The sequence below is a fragment of the Canis lupus genome, unplaced genomic scaffold (genome assembly GCF_048164855.1).
Source record: "Canis lupus baileyi unplaced genomic scaffold, mCanLup2.hap1 Scaffold_108, whole genome shotgun sequence".
Taxonomy (NCBI): Eukaryota; Metazoa; Chordata; class Mammalia; order Carnivora; family Canidae; genus Canis; species Canis lupus.
Window position 1 is genome coordinate 80,004 of NW_027326482.1, and position 4,997 is coordinate 85,000.

General features: G+C 51.9%; 1 pseudogene; it reads left to right on the forward strand.

Moving 5' to 3' along the window:
• Positions 1-2,114: 2,114 nt before the first annotated feature.
• Positions 2,115-3,694, forward strand: LOC140629734 (uncharacterized; annotated as a pseudogene).
• The last annotated feature ends 1,303 nt before the right edge of the window (positions 3,695-4,997 follow it).

The following is a 4,997-nucleotide window of genomic DNA, read 5'->3' on the forward strand; positions in this document are numbered from 1 at the left end:
AGAGAGAGAGAGAGAGGCAGAGACACAGGCAGAGGGAGAAGCAGGCTCCATGCACCGGGAGCCTGATGTGGGATTCGATCCCAGGTCTCCAGGATCGTGCCCTGGGCCAAAGGCAGGCGCCAAACCACTGCGCCACCCAGGGATCCCCGATTCATTTTCTTTAACCACCACCACCACCACCCGTATTTTCATGCCTTGTATCTATTCTACATGTCTCCTACTATCTCACACACAGAGGTTGTTTTCCTTATCGTTAACCAGTAGTCTCGATTCCATGTGGCAGATTTTTTAAAATTGTACTTATTTTACACTTTTTGAGAGAGGAGAGAGAGAGAGAGAGAGAGAGAGAGAACTTTGTGAAGGGGGAAGAGAGGGAGGGAGGGAGACAGAGACAGAGACATAGGCAGAAGCAGGCTCCCCACAAGGAGCCAGATGTGGAAAGGGGTCCGGACTCGGATACCTCCCCCCCCCGCCGCCCCAGAATTGGGCCCTGACCCAAAGGCCGATGCTCAACCCCTCAACCGCTGAGCCACCCAGGCGGCAGACTGTTAACTCCTAGAAACCTCAGTCTCTGGTGAAAAGTCAGTAGGAACCACGGGCACATTGTCTATCGTACCAGAAATCCTTAGATTGTCAAATGTATGAATACATGTGATAGTTTTTAGAAACACGTGTGTGTGTGTGTGTGTGTGTGTGTGTGTGTTTGTGTATGTATTGTTGGGCTGGCTGAGAGACAGGGGCACCCAAAATGGCGGACATCTCAAACTGGGTCAAAATGGCTGATCTTCCCGTCAAAGCATCCCTGACCACCACATCATCTCCAGTGAGTCAAAGCCTAGATGGGAAACCGAAACTTTCCATCCAGGAACCGCCCCCGCCCCCTCCCCATCGTCTGATACTATCCCCCCCCTACTCCCAGCCAATCACCTAAGGACACGGTGTTCCCTTGTCTAATTTGGCTAGGGACCCACCCGGATCCAGAGTCGGAACCAAGAAGGCTTCAAAACCCCCACAGTCCCCAACCCCGCGCGACTTCCCTGACTCTGGCCACCTCTCCGAGTCATGGAACCTCGCCCAGGAGCGCTCCCCATTAAAGCACTCTCCTACCTACTGCCTGGCTCTGCTGGTTTTTTATTTCTCCGCTGTTCATTTTAAAAACCTAACATGTAGGACACAATTTTTTTTTTAAGATTTAAGAGAGAGGGGGGGGGGGGGCAAAGACACAGAGGGAGAAGCAGGCTCCAGTGCAGGGAGCCTGACGTGGGACTCGATCCCGGGACTCCAGGATCACGCCCTGGGCTGAAGGCGGCACTAAAACGCTGAGCCACACGGGCTGCCCTGTATGATACAATTGTGAAGGAAGCACGAAACAGGGGATCCCTGGGTGGCTCAGCGGTCCTGCAGGGTGCCCGCTTCTCCCTCTGCCCGTGTGTGTGTGTGTGTGTGTGTGTGTGTGTGTGTGTGTGATGAATTGTGAATTAAAATTAAAAAAAAAAAAGAGGAAGGAAAAGAGAAACGAACAAACCAACCTGAAACACGTTTACTGACACACCCAGGTATCTGCAGGTTTCCTGAATCAGACAAAAGAGAAACACAAAAACTGAGGTGGGGGGAGGGGGGGGGGAAGGAAGAAAAGGGCAAGGGGTGGGGGAGGAAAACACAACACCACAAAACAAAAAAACCACCTTGGGTGTCTTACTGACTCACACTTTAGTATTTTACCTTTCTGTTGGAAAGACAGACGCCAGGTATCCGATGAACTGAACCCAATTTATCAATTAAGCTAGTTACACCTTCAAAGTTCCAGGTCACCAAAGATTTGGGAAGCTATTGTAAAAGTTTAACCTATAGACTTTTATTTATTTATTTATTTATTTATTTATTTATTTATTATTTATTTATTTATGATAGTCGGGGGGGGAGGAGAGAGAGAGAGAGAGAGAGAGAGAGAGAGAGAGAGAGAGAGAAGAGAGGCAGAGACATAGGCAGAGAGAGAAGCAGGCTCCATGCACCGGGAGCCCGACGTGGGACTCGATCCCGGGTCTCCAGGATCGCGCCCTGGGCCAAGGGCAGGCGCCAAACCGCTGCGCCACGCAGGGATTCCCCCCTTTTTTCATTTTTTTCTTTTTCTTTTTTTTTAACCTGCTTGCTCGTCACAAGGAAAAGTACACGAGACGGACAAAATCGATCATTTGAAGTAGTTTCCGTGGACAAATCCTCAGAGGCACAACTCCACTAATCCGTTGAGTTCACAGCAAAGTTGAGTACGCCCGTCCCTCGGGGCCTGGACCCTCCGGCATGGGCATGGCATCCGGGTGGGTCCCGGTGGAACAAGGGGATAAGTAGTTCTCCTTTTCTTTTCTGTGCCTGTGGGTCTAAGAAGACACCACACGTGTCTTGTTTCTTTGTAATGAGGTGGCGGAAGGGTCTATCTCGATCACCACCATTCCAGGCCCACAAACTGTGACGGGAGCACAGCACATCCCACCGCCCACCCCAACGGCGGCGGGGGCGGGGGCGCGTGGGGACAAAACCGGTTATCCGTATGAAGTGTGACGGTGATAGGTAGCTCCCAGGACACGTCTTTTTACAGGAAACCCACAGGGACCGCGGATACGCAGAGATGACTGAGGCTGATGTGAATCCGAAGGCCTACCCCCTGGCAGATGCCCACCTCCCCAAGAAACTCCTGGACGCGTGTTCAGCAGTCCCGTAACTACAAGCAGCTTCGGAAAGGAGCCCACGAAGCCACCAAAACCCTCTGTGGAGAGGCATCTCTGAGTTCATCCTGATGGCTGGCTGCAGACGCCGAGCCCCTGGAGATCATCCCGCACCGTCCGCCGCCCGCCTGCCTGCCTGCCTGCCGCGTGAAGAGAAGAACGTGCCCTACGTGTTCGTGCGCTCCAAGCAGGCCCTCGGGCGGGCCTGCGGGGTGTCCGGGCCTGTCCTCGCCTGTCCCGTCACCATCCAAGGAGGCTCGCAGCCAAAGCCGCAGATCCAGTCCATTCAGCAGTCCATCGAAAGGCTCTTCGTGGAAACCGCTGGCCTCTGTCCCACCCCTCACGGAGCCCAGCCCTCCCCCCTGGGGTTGTGTCTACCGTCTGCGTTCGCATGTAGTTTCTCCAGCTGCCTTCTCTCGTTCTTTTTTTTTTTTTTTAAATTTTTATTTATTTATGATAGTCACAGAGAGAGAGAGAGAGAGGCAGAGACACAGGCAGAGGGAGAAGCAGGCTCCCCGCAGGGAACCCGATGCGGGCACACGAGCCCAGGGTACCCCTTCCACCTCCCCAACCCCCGCCCCGCATCCAGCCCCGAGAGGAAGGCAGCCGCCCAACCACTGAGCCACCCAGGCGTCCGTCCCTCTTTTCCTTTCTCTTATCCGTCAACCTTCCAGCCTTCCGCCTCCACCTCCGCCTGTTCCTTCATCTCGGTTTCGTCCTGGAAAACAGGCTTTGTCCGTGGTTGCCTCCCTCTCAGCCCTCTGAAAGAGGTGGAGTGGGTTGGGCATCAGTTCTGGTGCTCGTGCGTGCGTGTGGACTTGGGATTTCCGGCGTCCGCCTGCCTGGCCTGCTTTCCCCGTCTTCTTCATGATTTGGACTCAAGGGAAGTGGCGGGGGGTTGGGGGGGGGGGGAGATCGGGTCCTTATTTCTCTGGACCACCTCTTGGGTCCCATCCCACGAGGCATCTTTCTGATGGGGTGACCTAGAAGTCCGAACGTAGGGAGGGAGAGAGAGAGAGAGAGAGAGAGAGAGAGGAGAGAGGAGAGAGGAAGGGGCAGAGACCTAGGCAGAGGGAGAAGAAGCAGGCTCCACGCAAGGACACAAACAAACCTTCCAAAAAAAGAGAAGGAAAAAAAAGGTAAACTTGCGGCAACGGCCCGGCCGCTCGGGGGTCGAGCTCCGCCTTCAGCCCAGGGCGTGGTCCTGGAGACGCGGGCTCAGAGTCCCAGGTCAGGCGCTCTGGATGGAGCCTGCTTCTCCGTCTCCGTCTGTGTCTGATGAAAGAAAGAAAGAAAGAAAGAAAGAAAGAAAGAAAGAAAGAAAGAAAGAAAGAAAAGAAAATGAATAAATAGTAAGTAAGCAAGTAAGTACGTACGTACATACATACATACATAAATGCACATACATACAAACAAAGACAAACTCGGGGCAACGGCCCGGCCGCTCGGGGGTCGAGCTCCGCCTTCAGCCCAGGGCGTGGTCCTGGAGACGCGGGCTCAGAGTCCCAGGTCAGGCGCTCTGGATGGAGCCTGCTTCTCCGTCTCCGTCTGTGTCTGATGAAAGAAAGAAAGAAAGAAAGAAAGAAAGAAAGAAAGAAAGAAAGAAAGAAAAGAAAATGAATAAATAGTAAGTAAGCAAGTAAGTACGTACGTACATACATACATACATAAATGCACATACATACAAACAAAGACAAACTCGGGGCAACGGCCCGGCCGCTCGGGGGTCGAGCTCCGCCTTCAGCCCAGGGCGTGGTTCTGGAGACGCGGGCTCAGAGTCCCAGGTCAGGCGCTCTGGATGGAACCTGCTTCTCCGTCTCTCCGTCTCTGATAAATAATAAATAAATAAATAAATAAATACATACATACATACATACATACATACATACATACATACATAAATACATGAAAGATAAATAAATAGATAAACGAATGAATAAATGAATAAATGAATAAATGAATGAAGAAATAAAAGAATAAAGAAGTACGTACATAAATACATACATAAATACGTAAGCAAATAAGGAAATAAGTAAAGACAGACATACATACATACATACATACATACATACAAACAAACCTTCCAGAAAAAAAAAAAAAGGGAGAACAAAGAAAAAGGCAAACTGGCGGCGACGCATGGGGGCTCGGCGCTCGAGCGCCTTTCTCCCCGTGCCGAAGTGTCTGCCTGTCTTTGCGTCTGTCACGAATAGATCCATAAAGGAGGATCAAGGGCGAGACCGGGGGAATCGCTGGGTATGAAACACCGGTGGCGGTGGC